Consider the following 18,744-nt stretch of genomic DNA (forward strand, 5'->3'; position numbering starts at 1 on the left):
AGTAGCATTTTTATTCTCTAGGGAGTAAAAATCGTTTTTAGCCTCTATGGAGTAAAAATCAGTTGTTGTCAACTCAGTTGTAAATTTCGATTGTAAACGATTGCATGTATCTAAAATATGTATCGATTCGAGCTTCGTAATCATTTTAACCTACAGTATACAGTCTCTTCCCATAGCATTTTGTATTGCAGATACCGTACATTAATAAGTTCCCACACTAAACATTGCTCACCTTTACTACTTCCTTCACCACCCCCTACGTCGTGGACCTGTTCCCTCTCTTCCCATTGCATTTTAGGATTGCAGATACATCAATGTATTTGCCAAAGACAGTTCCCACACTCTGCACTGCTAGCCTTACTAATTGCTTCACCATTTCCTATGTCATAGACCTGTTTCCTTCCCTTCTCATAACATTAAGAATACGGATACATTTACCTAACTGCCCACACGGTTCCCCCACTCTGCACTGCCAGCCTTTAATACTTCCTTCACCACGTCCTCCGTCGTGGGGCCTATTTCCATGTCTTCTCATAGCATTTTAGGATTGAAGATACAGTAATCTAACTGCCACAGACGATTCTCACACTATGCTCATACTTTACTATTTCCTAAGCCACTTCCTACGTCGTGGACCTGTTTTCATCACTTTCCATATCATTTTAGTATTTTAGATACGTTAATCTAATTGCCACAAACATTCCCCACACTCTGCACTGCTAGCCTTTACTACTTCTTTCACCATTTCCTATGTCGTGGGCATGCTTCCATCCCTTCTCATGGCATTTTAGCTTTGCAGATACATTAATCTAAATGCTACAAACGGTTTCCAGTTCCCCGTCTCCACACTGCTCACCTTACTACTTCCTTCACCTCTTCCTATGTCGCGGACCTGTTTTCCTCCCTTCCCATAGAATTTTAGGATTGCAGATACCTTAATCTAATCGTCATAAAAAGTTCCCATACTCCGGACTGCTCGCCTTTACTACTTCCTTCACTACCTCCTACGTCACGGACCTGTTTCCATCCCTTTCCATAGCATTTTAGGATTGCAGATGCCTTGATCTAATCGTCATAAACAGTTCCCACACTCCGGACAGCTCGCCTTGACTAATTCCTTTACGACTTCCTACATCGCGGACCTGTTTTCCTCCCTTTCCATAGCATTTTAGGATTGTAGATACCTTAATCTAATCGTCATAAACAGTTTGCACACTCCGGACTGCGCGCCTTTACTACTTCCTTCATTACCTCCTACGTCACGGACCTGTTTCCCTCCCTTTCCATAGCATTTTAGGATTGCAGATGCCTTGATCTATTCGTCATAAACAGTTCCCACACTCCGGACAGCTCGCCTTGACTAATTCCTTTACGACTTCCTACATCGTGGACCTGTTTTCCTCCCTTTCCATAGCATTTTAGGAATGCATATACCTTAATCTAATCGTCATAAACAGTCCCTACACTCCGGACAGCACGCCTTTACTACACTCTTCACCACTTCCTACGTCACGGACGTGTTTCCCTCCCTTCCCATAGCATCATAGGATTGTAAATACCTTAATCTAATGGTCAAAAACAGATCCCACGCCACGAACAGCTCGCCTTGAATACTTCATTCACCACTTCATACGTCACGGACCGGTTTCCCTCCCTTTCCATAGCATCATAGGATTGCAAATACCTTAATCTAGTCGTCATAAACAGTTCCCATACTCCGGACAGCTCGCCTTTACTACTTTCTTCACCACTCCCTACGTCACGGGACCTGTTTTCATCCCTTCCCATAGCATTTCAGGATTGCAGATGCCTTAATCTAATCGTCATAAACAGTTTCCACACTCCGGAAAGCTCGCCTTGACTACTTCCTTCACCACTTCCTACATCGCGGACCTGTTTCCCTCCCTTCCCAGAGCATTTTAGGATTGCAGATACCTTAATCTAGTCGTCACAAACAGTTTCCACAGTCCAGTCCGAACTGCTTGCCTTTACTACTTCCTTCACCACTTCCTACAGTTACCCCCCCTTCCCTGTTTCCCCCCCTTCCCATAGCATCATAGAATTGCAGATACCTTAATCTAATGGTTATATACAGATCCCACGCCCCGAACAGCTCTCCTTTACTACTTCCGTCACCACTCCCTACGTCGCGGAACTGTCTCCTTCCCTTCCAATAGCATTTTAGGATTGCAGATGCCTCAATCTTATCGTCATAAACCGTTCCCACACTCCGGACTGCTCGCCTTTACTACTTCCTTCACCACTTCCTACGTCACGGACCTCAAGCTAGTGTCGTCATTTGATTATATTTATGATCCATACCGATTCTGTTCTAATATCTGTGGAATAATGCTATCCCCTCCCTCAGCACCCATTATCAACCGCTGACCTTCTCTCTCGCTCCCTTTCTCCTTACCCCAAGAAACTAAAGGCGGCGCACATCAACGCTCAGTCGTTGCGTGCGCATATTGATGAGGTAAGAGAAATGTTCAAATACAGGGATTTCGATGTAATTGCAGTTTCAGAGTCGTGGTTGAAGCCAAGTATTCCATCACATGAAGTAAACCTCCCTGGCTATATTCTGCAGCGCAATGATAGAACCGGCAAGCAGGGTGGAGGTGTTGCAGTTTATATCAGGGAGGGAATCAATTTTAAAGTGGTCAACTGTTCAAATTCTGAGTACTCTGCAAAACCTGAATTTTTAATGATAGAAATTAGCCTATCTGGTGTTGATGACCTTTTGTTAAGTGTGTGTTATCGCCCACCTAGAGTAGGCAATCTACTGGAATTTGAAAATGCTCTTTTAAATTTATTATTTAGATTTAGTCATGTCTTGATCATGGGTGACTTCAACACTGACCTACTTTCAACCAATCAAAACTATGAATACAGACAACTGACTACATTGTTCGACTCATGTAACTTAAACATACTCCCACTGGACCCTACACATCATACTGCCGAGTCTGACACTCTCTTAGACTTAATAGTAGTATCAGATGCTGAAGACATTGTACATCATGGGCAGCTTCCAGTTCCAGCAGTATCCAAGCATGACCTCATATTTTGTGTGTGTTCAGTTAAGGCACCCAAACCCAAGACTAAATTTATTAAATATAGGGATTTTAAGAATATGAATGAAGTTGAGTTCATGTCAGATATCCAGAACACACCATGGCATCTAATTGAAAATTCACCATGTCTTGATGAAATGGTAAATGAACTGAACAATACAATTTTAAATTTATTTGATAAACATGCTCCAATTGTTTCAAAACGTTTGACTAAAAAACGACCAGTGCCATGGATAACCCCTGAAATACGTAGCTTGATGGCAAGACGTGACTGTCTTTTCAGGAGAGCAAGGCGTTCCCAGAATCAAGTAGAAATGGAAGAGTATCGGTATTTACGTAACAGAGTCAAACAACTTTTGCGAAATTCAAAATTAAGACACATTCGTATGCTTTTTGAAAATAAGAACCAACCATCTAGAGTGTTATGGCGTAACGTAAAAAGTCTTGGGCTTGGGAAACAACCTGACGCACAGAGAGTCAATATTCCTCTCAATGAATTAAATGCATTCTTCTCTTCCTTTGGCCAAAGCATTAATCAACAACAAGTTGAAAGTCACCTAACTGAGTTAAGAAACTCCCCTGCTCAAGAATTGGGTTATCCTAAGTTTACGTTCAGACCTGTACTGCAGTCTGATGTTCTGAAATCTATTCGACGTATCCGGAGTAATGCTGTCGGATCAGACGGCATTCCAATCCGCTTTATTAAAGACATTCTCTTTGCTATTCTCCCAACTATCACATATATTTTCAACACATCCTTAAGGCAAAGCACATTCCCTATTTCTTGGAAGTCTGCCCTAATTCGACCCTTGAATAAGATCCCAGCCCCGGCTTCTTGCCAGGATTTCAGGCCGATCAGTATATTGCCCGCATTATCTAAAGGCCTTGAAAGAATCGTTCACTGCCAAATAACTGATTTTCTGACTGAAAACAATATCTTATGCAACTCACAGTCTGGCTTTCGAGCAGCTCATAGTACAGAAACAGCACTTTTACGTGTGACGGACGACATTAGACTAGCAATGGAACATCGGCAGGGAACGATTCTTACCTTATTTGATTTCTCTAAAGCCTTTGACTGTGTAAATCACAAGCTCCTCTTAGAGAAGCTAAGGGCCATAGGGTTTTCAAATGGTGTATTGGACTGGCTGGGATCATATCTGTCAGACAGGCGGCAGTGTGTTGAGGTTGATGACTTACGATCTGACTGGGAGACAGTTACTAGTGGTGTACCTCAGGGGTCCATCCTTGGTCCTCTGTTGTTCGTACTATACATAAACGACTTGAGCTCAGTCCTCACACACTGTAAATACCACATGTATGCTGATGACTTACAGATTTATACACATTTTTCACCCAAACAGATCAACGAAAGTGTTCTGAGAGTGAATGAAGATATTGAGAAAATCATTACTTGGACTGATAAACACGGACTCAGACTTAATCACGAAAAAACTAAACCTATCATAATTTGTCATCCACGGTTACGAAACTCAATTGACTTTCTCACGACAAATCCAATAAATATAAATGGAACAGCTCTGCTTTACTGTGACAAAGTCAAAAACCTAGGACTTACTATGAACTCGACACTTACTTGGGGCGATGCAGTCGTAGACATCCGTAAAAAGGTGTTTGCATCAATCCACGCACTTAAAAAATTACAAAACTTCTTGCCAATGCACATAAAAATACATCTTGTCAAATCACTTGTCTTCCCCCACTTCACTTACTGCAACACTGTGATCAATGACATGACTGTAAACCTTGCTGATGCTCTCCAACGCGCTCAGAACTACTGCTTGAGATTCATTTATGATCTGAGACGCAGTGAGCGTATCACGCCTTACTACATTAATTCTAAACTATTAAAGCTATGTGACCTTAGATCAATTAAAATTCTTTTGCTAACCTATTCAATAATAAAAACAAATTTTCCAAAATATTTTGTAGATGATTTTAGGTTTGTAGCTGAAGAAAGTGTTAGATATTCACGCTATGCTTCATTGACTTTGCGTATGCCTCATCATAGGACTGCAGTTTACGACGGGGCGTTTGTTGTGACCGCTTGCCGACTTTGGAATGACCTCCCCTTAGCCATCAAATCCCTTGATAACCGTTCCCGGTTTGTGGCAGCGCTAAAAAATATGTATTTTGAACGTATGGCCATGGTTGGTTTGTCCTAGGGGCTTGTACGCTGGTTGGTCACTGACAGATGTGCTTGGTGTGTGTGTGTGTGTGTGTGTGAGAGAGAGAGAGAGAGAGAGGGAGACAGGAAGATTATTTTTGTACAGTTTAAAATGTAAGTTATTTTCTTTTGTTAATGTTTCTGTATCCATGATTTAGATTTTGTCTTTGTTGTATATTAATGTAATTGTTAAAATATATGTGTTATATTTATGACAGGTTAAGTGTAAGAAAGGGCCATGTGGCCCTAACTTTTGCCTGTATAAATAAATAATATTTCATTTCATTCATTTCATTTCTCTTTATTTACTGCATTCAAAAACAGCTGATCATATGTTTTTGTTTATGTGTCAAATACTGCTTCCATAAGGATTACATTGAAACTTTGAGACCCAGTGGGGCGGATTCCTGAGAGACTTTTTTAACTCCATATAGATGTTGGCACTCACCGATATGGTCTTTATCACCATGCAAAATTTGAAAACGATTGATTCAGCCGTCTAGGAGGAGTTTGCGTATTACGAAATACATAAGAGTCGACGTATAAGAGCTTCGCTCGCTTCGCTCGCTCCGCTCAATAAAGTATAAGTTGTACATCCAGAAATGCAGCAGAACAGTACTTTTTTGTTTCGAATGAATTTTTAATGATGTCTACTAGTCTGTGGGTTTGTTCAACTGTAGAGTGTCATTTCCGGAAGCCAAACTGATGCTCAGGAATCAAATTTAAGTCTTCTATAATTTGGTTCAATCTTCTTAGGATTCGTTTTTCAAATAATTTGGATACAACAGAAAGCAAACTTATGGGTCTGTAGGACGAGACTAGAATGGTGGTTTGCCTGGTTTTGGAATTACCACAAGTTGAGCTATCTTCAATTGAACTGGAAAATTTATCTAGTGTTGTAAGTCTGAGGTTAAAATATAGTCCAAACCAAGATCGTCAGAGTTGATATAGATAATATAGGGAATGCGTGCCTTTTCGGATAAGTACAAAAACTGATTAGGTAGTTCGTAATCAACGCTCAGTTGAATTTATAAATGCCTCGACCTCTTTGTCCTCTTTGTACAAACTTACTTCTTCTCCCTCCTTAAGACGAAGACGAGGACGAGACGACGACGAGACGACAGACGACCCTTGTCAATGTCAAGGCCAAGGCCGCACTCACTCCCCGCACTGGCCGCACTCAGCCCTTGTCCTTCAATCAATCGTTACCGTTCATGTTTTGTTCGTTTCGCTTGTGTTGTGTTTTGTTATGTTAGTAAACAAGTCAAGTCAATTCCCTTTTCTTTTACACAGTGAGTAGGTTTAATTCTTTGACTATTAATAGTCAATGGTTTAATTGCAACAGAAAAAAGTTGACAAGAAGAATTGCAGTAATACAATTCAAACGATCATAGTTTATTCAGTTTTTGTTGTTGTAACAGCAGAGAAATTTTCGCACCATTGTTTTCAGGTAAAACTAGTTTTAATGATAAATTTCTATGGTTCTGTTGGTCACCTTTGTCGAATTTCCTTTGTCTTAGATGTCAGCCATTTTAAATCAAAACAATATTGTTACAATATGGGCATGGCATAAAATAAAATAAAGAAATGCCCTAACTTTGCCCGTGTAAATAAATATTTCATTTCAAAATAGGCAAGTCACTGCAACTAGCAGACAGCTTGTATTTTCTTCCATGGCTGTCAGCTAATACTGTATTTTTTGCAACACTTGTGTAGGGTTGCCATATGGTAATGTGTAAAAAAGAGGAGATTTTAGCTTACGACCCTCTGGCCCCCACTATAATAGTAAGTAAAAATTAAAGGACTAGCAAAATTGTATTCCCTAAGTTACTTATTGTACATACCAAAAATGGAAAGGGTAACAGAAACTGTATGGGTCATAAACTTATACATAGCCTAATTAAATTGAACATAAATAAAATTATGTTTCTGGCCTGAAACACAGAAAACATATTACTATAACCCAGAAGGCCAACCGCATGATAAAAAGCATTAAGTGTTTTGAGAGAGCTTAGCCTGTCAATCGTAGGCAGCGCCACCAGCGTTGCTATGCTGAGTGCATGGCAACGCTGGTGGCGCTGCCTACGATTGACAGGCAAAGCTCTCTCAAAACACTTAATGCTTTTTACCATGCGGTTGGCATTCTGGCTTAGTAGTATGTTTTCTGTCCCTGAAAGTAAATGCTTTATTATTACCTACTACTTATTTAAATGGAACTGTCAAAAATCATCCACAAACTAAACTTAGTTGTTACGCTCAGTGGTGGCGATAAGAGCCCGTTGGCCCCCCCGCAAGCTTGTTCGCCGGGCCCCCCTCTCCCAATAATCTTTAAAAACAAACATTATCACATGTATTACCGCCTAAACTTGCACTTTAGCTTGGCACAAAATCTCCCGAGGCGTCATCATCATCTTCCATGATCGCGGCAAAATCGTGAATACTTCCCGTAGGCCTAGTCATGGAAGAAACATTATCATAGTTTACCGTGATTGCAACCAAACCTATGACATCATCTTCTTGTCGGGAAATGTTTTTGTCGATATCCGTGATCATGGCGATGGCAAAAGCCTAATCTTTCAGTTTTGTGAGCGTGACTCTCGCGGACAGACATAAAAGCTTCTACTTTTAATTGGGCGAAATTGTATTGATTAGGTACTGAGAAAATTGGCTTGAGCTTGATTTTCTGATTTTGTGCTTGATCTCTCAAGCTAGTAGGCTAAGCTCTGCTCGACTTGAAAATCGACATTAGGCCTACATAAAAACAACAGTTTCCAAGGCAAACTGATTTTAAACCTGTCTGATTTGTCCCAAGGCCCATAGGTAAGTAACATTTTTTACCCGAATCTTGTTGAAGTAAACAGTGAAGTGCAGCCTCCTAATAATAAAAAATGAAATGAAAATCCGTCTTTCCCATCTTATCATGTTTAATTGTGTTAGTTCAGAAAGAAACCAGGGTGGCTAGTGAAATCACACTGAAAAATTCCCTGACTTTTCCCTGACAAATCCATGATTTTTTTAACTTTCCCTGATCGACAAATTCAAAATTACAATTTTAATTCCAACCAATTCTTCAAAAGGACTAATCTTTATCTGAAGAATATCTTATGTTTCAAAAAAATACATAAAATCTATAGATACAGGCTAGCTTATATTCAAACTTTGCAACTTGCCTTAATAAAAATAAACTGAGTTTCATAAGAATCATCTTATGAAACTTTATTTGTACAGACAAATATTTGTTTGTACAAAATTTATTTTTACAGACATATTTCTTAGTTTTCACCCACACGGCATACATACTCCCACCAGAACGACCTTTCCTAACAATAATAATTAAAATTATTTTAAAAATAAACTCATCACACTCTTTTTTCAAAAAAAAGTGTGTGATGAGTTTATTTTGGAAAATGATTTAGCCGTTTGGCAATATTATGAAAAAACAATAAAATTATTTTAAATATTTTACAATATTCCCTGACTTATGACAAAATTCCCTGACTTTTTCATGACTTTTCCAGATATTTAATATTCCCTGACATTTCCAGGTTTTCCAGGTCACTAGCCACCCTGGAAACAGACGTTTAGCATTGGCGCTGCTTGGAACGGTGCTAACACCGCTATTTTAGTATCAGAGCGTTTGAATCCAGCTACGCTAGCATGCACATAGGCCCTAATATCTCTCGTACTTTGTGTGCAATGGAGTGTTAAAATGATTGATGTCATTGCAATTTCCCGTGGTTTTTGTGGAGCTCCGTGAAAATTTTTGTTTGCAAAAATGTATATGTCAATTGAAAATAATTGCTAGACATGGAATTTTTATGGCAAAGAATGATGAATGAAGTTTCCACTTTTCTCGCAATCTTCAAAGAACCAAGGTTTGTAAGCTTGGTGTGATTGATATGCTTGTGAATATCACACATTAATAGTTATCATTAATTTAATATTTTTAGTACCTGCTATAACTATACTGCGTTCAGAAAGTTTAGGCGGTTATTGTAGAAGAAATCTGGGTAGAAGAGATCTGGGATATAACCGCCTCTATTTTGTGAACTCATAAACCTTATAAATTTAAATTTTGTGAACGTAATATAGGTAATCTTTTTTACCCAAATCTTTGTTGAAATCCTCGACTTCCTAAATTATCTGGTCAAATTTGGCACAAAATCTAACATATTATGAACAAACATTAAAATGGGTTTCTTGATCAATTAATAATCTTGATTCCTGGTGAATATTTTATTGACACCCGTTATCATATTTATAAGATTACATAAATTTCAATTGCTTTTATGATTCTAAATTTGAACAGAAAATTTAAATGTTTACAACAACTGTATGGATAGATAAATAATGAATAATAAATTATGGTCTTTTTCAGGTTAGGCAAAATATTTGAAGAGAAAAAGGATCTTCAATTAATTCATGTCACAAGAAAAATAATTTACAAATTTAGATATAACAGCAGCTAAACAGATAATTTTTTTACCACGCAAAAAGTACTAATTACAGTAAGTAATTAACTATGTTAAACTTGAATTTAAATTATAATTAACATTGATATAGCTGATTCAATATTGTTTGGAAACAAAATGGAAAATAAGCCACCATTTCTTAAGGAGGCTTATTTAACATGATGGAACATAAAGTCAAGACAAAAAACGAAATGACTTGAGTAAGCATGTGGTGTGATATTTAATACATCGAAAATAGCATACAAAGCCAACTGAATAGTTCCAATTAGTTACTAGCTCGCCTGGTGTTAGAAATCAGAAATATAAAACAAAAAATGATTAATATCACTAAAAAGCCTCTCCTTAACTGTCCAATATGTAGAAAAATGTTTTCAAATTTATGGAATATGAAGTATCATATATATTTACACACAGGTGAGCGTCCCTTTAGATGTTTGACATGTGAGAAAACATTTACTATACAATTTCAGGTAAAAAATCATTTGTTTACACATTCTGAGAAGTATCCTTACAAGTGCACTACTTGTGGAAAATCCTTCAAAAGAAAGACAAATATGAAGCAACATACATTGGTTCACACAGGAGAGCGACCTTACAAGTGCATTACTTGTGGAAAATCCTTTAAAACCAGTAGGCTTATGAAAAGACATACATTGGCTCACACAGGAGAGCGACCTTACAAGTGCATTACTTGTGGAAAATCCTTCAAAACAAACAGCGATATGAAGATTCATACATTGGTTCACACGGGAGAGCGACTTCATAAGTGCATTACTTGTGGAAAATCCTTCAAAACCAGCAGCGATATGAAGAGACATACATTGGTTCACACAGGAGAGCGACCTTACAAGTGCATAACTTGTGGAAAATCCTTCAAAACCAGCAGCGAGATGAAGAGACATACATTGGTACACACAGGAGAGCGACCTTACAAGTGCATTACTTGTGGAAAATCCTTCAAAACCAGCAGCGGGTTGAAGCAACATACATTTTTTCACAAAAGAGAGCGACCTCATAAATGCATTACATGTGAAAAATCCTTCAAAACCGAGCAAGAAGTTAAGGTTCATACATTGGTTCACACGGTAGAGCGACCTTATAAGTGTACTACATGTGGAAAATCCTTTAAAAGCAAAAGAACTATAAGGCAACATACATTGGTTCACACAGGAGAGCAGCGACCTCATAAGTGCACTATATGTGAAAAATCCTTCCAAACCAGCAGCCGTATGAAGAGACATACATTGGTTCACACAGGGGAGCGACCTCATAAGTGCTCTACATGTGGAAAATCCTTCAAAACCAGCTGGTATATGAAGAGCCATACATTATTTCATACTGAAAAAACCTCATGAGCGCACTTCATCTGGAAGATACATCAGAAATAGTTGCAATAAGATGTTTCATACATTAATACTAGGTGAGTCCCGTCGAAATTTATGATTACTCATGACGTTTTACGTAAATTCAGCTAACTGCGATGGATTGAGGGAAGTTATTACAATCTCAGTTAAATGAAGGGAGGATAAACATAATTATGAGTAAGACGATTGTGTACCTTAAAAAACGTGGTTAATGAATTCGTTGAATTCAATATTTTTTCTGTCCTTTCATCGGCTTTAGGTTGCCCATAAGGCTTTTCAGGAGTCTTACAATTGTTTCTTGTTCATGACTTTTGTTCATATTAAAGCCTCTTTCACTATATGGGGAAAGGAGTTCATATAACTGGTCTGTCATCTGAAGGAAAGAGTCAATATTACTAAAATAACTGGTTCCATCTGCTTTAGGAAAATCATTCAGATCATATTTGGGTTGTATAAGTGAATCACCATCTTTGGTCATAAAAATACAGAATTTTATTAGGGGGAGGCATATGTAGGGGGTACTCATGTTAGATGGGTGAGCCCTTTGTTCAATTCATTATTGTATAGATTATATATTGTAACCTGACATATCCAATGTATTCAAAAGAATATCTAATGGAAATAAAGATCTTATCTTATCATATTAAATCTGTTTTTTTATTTGATAAAATTATCTGATTCTCCAGAAAGCAGTAACATTCTTACTTCAATGGGGGTCTAAACAATTTTGATTCCTTCTCTTGCCACATCGACCAATGTATTTAATCATCATGTACTTATTTGCTAATTGATTAACCTCTGACGTAGTTTTGTGAAATCGTGCCATGAGGTTGCTGTCAAAATTGAACTTTATTGATATGCTGCTAAATAATCCTTCCCAGGAAGCTAATACAAATCCATTGAATCCTCATCCTGAGTTGTATCAACTGTCAATGGTAGTATGTGTGGTGGTATTGTAAAAAACTAAGCTTTTGTTTATCAAATGTCTCACCTGTGACCTAAAAGTTTTTAAGCACATCAACTCTTAGGTATTTAAAGCTTACCAAGCCGTTTAAAAACCTACAACATTGTATCAGTCATTTATTTGCCAAGCAGCTTCTTTTTCGAATGGATCCTCTTTTCCTTAAATTGTTGTTTTCTACTTGAGAATTGTATTTTGGCTGGAAAATATATCATGACCTCAAAGATATAAAAAAAATCAAACATATATAAAAAAAAGGCTGCCGGGATAGGCATGACCTTTTGCACACATTTGTAGTAGGCAAAAATATGGTGTTTACTGTCCAATGCTCCATGGCTAATAAAACGGCATAATATACAGCATTGAATGACACCCCTCCCTACTCGTGATAAAAACTACCTACAACATCGTGCACATACTATCAGCTTAAAAGTTGTTCGATTCGTTGGTCATTCTGTATAACGCTTAGTTTCTTATAAGACATTTATGTATTAATAAAATATTCTTTAGGCTCTTTTATGTAGCCTACATATTATTCAGGGTGGATTAGAACTCTGTACTACTATCAATATTCTTTATGTGGAGCGGTGACTTTTTGTAAACATTTGGGCCTATATATTGGGGAGATAAATAAAAATTTCTTTAATCTATGGGTTTCAGGCTTAATATAACTCTTAAGTCAAGGGTGATGGGAATGAAAGGGTTGGGTCATGAATGAGGACAGATTTTCTTTAACCCAATTTGAAATTTCTTAAACATAGTGGTTATAAAATGTTAAAACTGAAAGTGTTTGAAAAATATTTTTACATGGAGTTTTACAACAGAACAATTTAATAAAATGTCAAGGTACTTTCCAGAGCTATTATCTTATTATTTTGTATTGCCTTGTTTTAGAACACCCACTAATGTTAAGCTTTTGTTAATCGTTCAATTTTATGTACAATTTTATAAAAATAAATGTTATTTTTTGGGGGGTTGAACTATTCACACTTTTAGTACCTATACTGGCTTTTGCAGCATTTCAGTAAAACACAAGAACTGTACAGGTTTAAAAAAATGTAGCATATTATGTAGTGTAGATTTATCAAATATTTATACTGTATTATATATTTTTAATGAAAATTAGAGATTGATTAATGCATTGAATTCATATTAAATCTTGAATTAGGATAAACCTACAATATTAATTAGATTTCTCACATGAAAAAACTGATAAATTAATGTTTTGTATGTTTGTTAATTTTTATACGAATATTGAAAATAAAAAGGTATTAACTGCTTCACTGTTTGACTTCATTTAGTACTATACTTGAACTGTAATCCACCTATCTAGTGATAATCCCTCTTCTTAATCATACACCATTCACCCAGTTTCTATTCCTTAGAAAATGTACGCTTAGCTCAACAAAGGCAGGAATTAATACATGAGATAAGTTTTATTGCATTGCACTATTGTTTATTGGCAGACTTGACAAGACCACTCATATTCTGTATTTTAGTATCAGAGCGTTTGAATCCAGCTATGCTAGCATGCACATAATATCTCTCATACTTTGTCTAGAATTGAGTGTTAAAATAATGCATGTCATTGCAATGTCCCGTGGTTTTTGTGAAGCTCCGTGTAGATTTTTGTTTGCAAAAATGTATAAGTCAATTGAAAATTATTGCCAGACTTGGAATTTTTATGGTAAAGGAATGATGAGTGAAGTTGCCACTTTTCTCGTAATCTTTAAAGTTCCAAGGTTTGTAAGCTTGGTGTGCTTGGTGTGATTGATAAGCTTGTGAATATCACACACTAATAGTTATCATTAATTTAATATTTTTAGTACCTGCTATAACTTTACTGCGTTCAGAAAGTTTAGGCGGTTATTGTAGAAGAAATCTGGGTAGAAGAGATCTGGGAAATAACCGCCTCTATTTTGTGAACTCATAAACCTTATAAATTTAAATTTTGTGAACGTAATATAGGTAATCCATTTTTACCCAAATCTTTGTTGAAATCCTCGACTTCCTAAATTATCTGGTCAAATTTGGCACAAAATCTAACATATTATGAACAAACATTAAAAGAAGTTTCTTTATCAATTAATAATCTTGATTCCTGGTGAATATTTTATTGACAAATGTTATTATTTTTATTACATACTCAATAGATTACATAAATGTCAATTGCTTTTATGATTCTAAATTTGAACAAAAAATTTAAATGTTTACAACAACTGTATTTATAAATAAATAATGAATAATAAATTAAATGGTCTTTTTCAGGATAGGAAAAAGATTTGAAGAGAAAAAGAACCTTCAATTCATGTCACAAGAAAGATTATTTACAAAATCAGTTGTAATACTTTAAACAGCAGCAAAACAGATTAATCTTTTACTACACAAAAAGTACTCATTGCAGTAAGTAATTAACTATGTAAAACTTGAATTTAAATTATAATTAACATATATAAAATAAAACAAGATTTCTTAAGGAGGCTTATTTAACACGATGGAACATAAAGTCAAGACAAAAAGACAAAATGCCTTGAACAAGCTATGTGGTATGGTATTTAATACAACAAAAATATACATGCAAAGCCAACCGAATGATTTCAATTAGTTACTAGCTCGCCTGATGTTAGAAATCAGAAATATAAAACAAAAAATGTTCAATAGCACTAAAAAGCCTCTCCTTCACTGTCCAATATGTAGAAAAATGTTTTCAACTCTATGGACTATGAAGTATCATATATATTTACACACAGGTGAGCGTCCCTTTAGATGTTTGACATGTGAGAAAACATTTATTAAAAAATCTCACGTAAAGACTCATATGTTAATTCATTCTGGGATGTGTCCTTACAAGTGCATTACTTGTGGAAAATCCTTCAAAACCAGGAGCGAGATGAAGAAACATCTATTGGTTCACTCGGTAGAGCGACCTCATAAGTGCTCTGCATGTGGAAAATCCTTTAAAAACAAAATAACTATGAAGCAACATACATGGGTTCACACGACAGAGCGACCTCATAACTGCACTACATGTGGAAAATCCTTTAAAAACAAAATAACTATGAAGCAACATACATTGGTTCACACGGTAGAGCGACCTCATAAGTGTACTACATGTGGAAAATCCTTTAAAAGCAAAAGAACTATGAAGAAACATACATTGGTTCACACGAGAGAGCGACCTCATAACTGCACTACATGTGGAAAATCCTTTAAAAACAAAATAACTATGAAGCAACATACATTGCTTCACACAGGAGAGCGACTTTATAAGTGCATTACATGTGGGAAATCTTTTATAACCAAGCAAAGAATGAAGGTTCATACATTGGTCCACACGGAAGAGCGACTTTATAAATGCATTACTTGTGGAAAATCCTTTAGAAAAAAGCACGAAATGAAGGTTCATACATTGCTTCACACTAGAGAGCGACCTCATATGTGCACTACATGTGGGAAATCCTTCAAATCCAAGAAAGGTATGAAGGAGCATACATTGGTTCACTCGGTAGAGCGACCTCATAAGTGCCCTACATGTGGAAAATCCTTTAAAAGCAAAAGAACTATGAAGCAACATACATTGGTTCACACGGGAGAGCGACCTCATAAGTGCATTACATGTGGAAAATCCTTCAAAACTAAGAAAGAAATGAAGGATCATACACTGATTCACACGGGAGAGCGACCTCATAAGTGCCCTACATGTGGAAAATCCTACAAAACTAGCAGCGATATGAAGAGACATACATTGGTTCACACGAGAGAGGGACCTTATAAGTGCATTACTTGTGGAAAATCCTTCAAAACCAGCAGCGATATGAAGAGACATACATTGGTTCACACGGGAGAGCGACCTCATAAGTGCACTGTTTGTGGAAAATGCTTCAAAATCAACAGCCATATGAAACAACATACATTGGTTCACACAGGAGAGCGACCTCATAAGTGCGCTATATGTGGAAAATCTTTCCAAACCATCAGTGTTATGAAGAGACATACATTAATTCACACTGGAGGGACCTCATGAGTGCACCACATCTGGAAGATCCATCACAAATAGCTGCAATATTAAGATATTTCACACATTAATTCATTTGTAGTATCATAGTAGTCATTAGTAGTAGAAATTATTAGTAGAAGTCATTAGTAGTAGAAAAGTGTAACAATGATGTTGATGTCACCTCTGAGAAATGTGCAAAAAACCACTCAGAAATACTGTTTAAAATCATCATATTTGTCAAGATAGGTTAGATATTTTTTTCCTAAATATACAAGGTTTGAATTAAAAAAAAATGACTTTAGATAGTTTTTTATCAATTCTAAGATTAACATTATACGAGCTGTTGGCCCGTCCTACGTACGGGAATCAAGTAGTCAATTAAAACTGAATATGAATGAGTACAGCTAGTTTACAATTTGAGTACAGCTACATACTAACTTCCATACATACTATCACTTACCGTACCTTATTTTACCTCAGTAGCCACTGAAACCTCTAAAAGGATCCTGGTCTTCCGTTCTCTTCTATCCCCTGCCTTTTCTAATGATGATACCGGTCTGAAGATGTATTTCGTTACTTGGTCTTCCAAGTGGTCGTCTGCTTAGTAGTACTCCTTGGAATACACTTTAAGTTGACGTATCTTCTCTCCACCACGCAAAGCCTGCCCAGCCCGCTTTTTTGGTCTACTTTTGGAATGCGCCCCTATTTCAAGCTTATGAATCATACATTAGGCCTACTTCTGGGATGGTCATGGTATGGTATGAATCGATTTTGGTTTCTACTGACACCCTGCAGCTTATCGTACAGTTTTCTAGAGACCTTCTACACCAGTTGACATTTTCATTACGAATAAAAATGTCAGCATGCCGTCATACACATAATTGAACAGCAAGAAAAGGATGTGTCAACATGTAATCCACTTATATCTTATGATTAAACGGAACATTACATGGCATAAACTTATACTTTCACAGATTGCATTTAGGACAAAAATAGATACTACTACTACTACTAGATAAATAAATGTGGAAAACTATTCTTTTAATTTATTTGAAGCTCATAAATTCTTAGGGGTTTATGTAGATGACAGTTGAATGGGATTCACATTTGAATTATTTACATACCAAAATTAGGTCGATATACATATAGACATTAATGGGGTTGTATATTCTAGAATTAATAAATTACATACATTCAGTTAAAAATGAGCTACCAGAAACAATACATTTTAACCACAGGTATTAAACCCGAAATGAAAATATATTAAGACCCCCCAGACACCGTTTGAACCTATATTAAAAATCTTCATTGTATGCTGGGCTGAGATTGTACAATTTGCTTCCTGCATGCTATAAGTCATTAAACAAAACCAAATTTAAAGAGACAATAGATAATTTACTTATTGACAAGGCTTTTTACTCAACTGAAGATTTTTACAGAACTTTAATTTAGAAATTTTTTTTCATTTTAAGTGTTTAGTGTTAAGTTTAATTGTTAAACTAGTGGCTTGTAGAGACTTAAGTCCCTAAAAAGCTCAAATGTAAAACAAATTATTGTAATATTTAAATAAACTCAAAATCAAATTATCTATGTGTCAGGATAGATATATCCCAGTCCAACATATCTTTTGTGTAAAAACCAGTTTGCTGTTTAAAGCTACATTGTCTTTGTTTGCTTTTGTTGATGTTATTTTTAATAAATAATTTGAATGACTCCAGAGGTTTAACTCTGCTAAAGGTGGCAAATATAACCCAACCAATCAGTTAACTTGTGTAACTTGTTGTAATTAACTCAGTATAAAGAGGCAATATGTTTGTGAATAAATATTGGTTTACCGAGGTGGCTTTGGTCTTTTGGTTGATGATGATAAAAAAATTTCCTCCAATCAATTTTGTTTTTCTGCCCATTGTATTGGAACTTGTCATTGTACTTAATGAAACTTGTTTTCTAAGAGTGGCTGTTGAGGTTATTTCACTTCATACTGAATAAACACTATGATAAATCTCAAATATAAATGTTAGTAAATTTACAAAAAAGTGTGGAATAAATCTTTTACCTACGACCGTTTTTTAAAGTAGCCGTTTCAGTACAGTTCTTAGAATTGTATCTCATAACAGCATTGTTTACTTTCATAACAGCATAGTTTTACTCATAACAACTCGGGTAACGGACCAATGAGGTTCAAGGATTGAGAGAGGAGAAGCAAAATTGTAATGAATTGAAATTCAACTAATCAGCTGTTCAGGCCAATTTAATTGTTGATTGGTGCAATTAGTGTTTGATACAATGTTTCATTGCATCACTCTCAGTGGCAATGAGAGGTTATAAACAAAAACATAACCTCTCTTAGAAGTTATGAGTAGTGATTTTTAGTAATTAAAACACCGTCGTAGGTAAAGTAGTGTACGCAACTCGTGTAAATAGTGTTAACGACACTCGTAGAAGTTTTTAAGACACTCGCCAAGGCTCATACCTTAAATTTTCTACTCGTGTCGTTAACACTCGTCGCGCGCAATCGTTGCGTAAACTACTATAACATATGTTTTGAAATAAAAACAAAGCAGATGTTTTGAAATAAAAACAAAGCAGATGTTTTGAAATAAAAACAAAGCAGATGTTTTGAAATAAAAACAAAGCAGATGTTTTGAAATAAAAACAAAGCAGAAGTTCTCCATTACCCCCCAGACA

The 18,744-nt window shown here is 36.2% G+C and overlaps 1 protein-coding gene across 9 annotated transcripts in view; it reads left to right on the forward strand.

Annotated features, from left to right (window-relative positions):
* Nucleotides 1-6,441: 6,441 nt before the first annotated feature.
* LOC128993652 (zinc finger protein 708-like) overlaps nt 6,442-18,744 on the forward strand; it is a 34,897-nt gene continuing 22,594 nt past the window's right edge. For 3 of the 9 annotated variants that reach the window (XR_008490790.1, XR_008490789.1, XM_054417709.1), the window contains exons 1-3: nt 6,442-6,712; nt 9,641-11,154; nt 14,328-14,462. The gene's annotated coding sequence lies outside the window, so the exon portion shown is untranslated. Of the gene's footprint in view, nt 6,713-8,807; nt 9,138-9,640; nt 11,155-14,327; nt 14,463-18,744 lie in introns of all 9 variants that reach the window. The other 6 variants (XM_054417707.1, XM_054417706.1, XM_054417708.1 and 3 more) reach the window with 5 other exon arrangements.

The sequence above is a fragment of the Macrosteles quadrilineatus genome, unplaced genomic scaffold (genome assembly GCF_028750875.1).
Source record: "Macrosteles quadrilineatus isolate MER2022 unplaced genomic scaffold, UCM_ALF_1.0 Scaffold_4__1_contigs__length_99947679, whole genome shotgun sequence".
Classification (NCBI taxonomy): Eukaryota; Metazoa; Arthropoda; class Insecta; order Hemiptera; family Cicadellidae; genus Macrosteles; species Macrosteles quadrilineatus.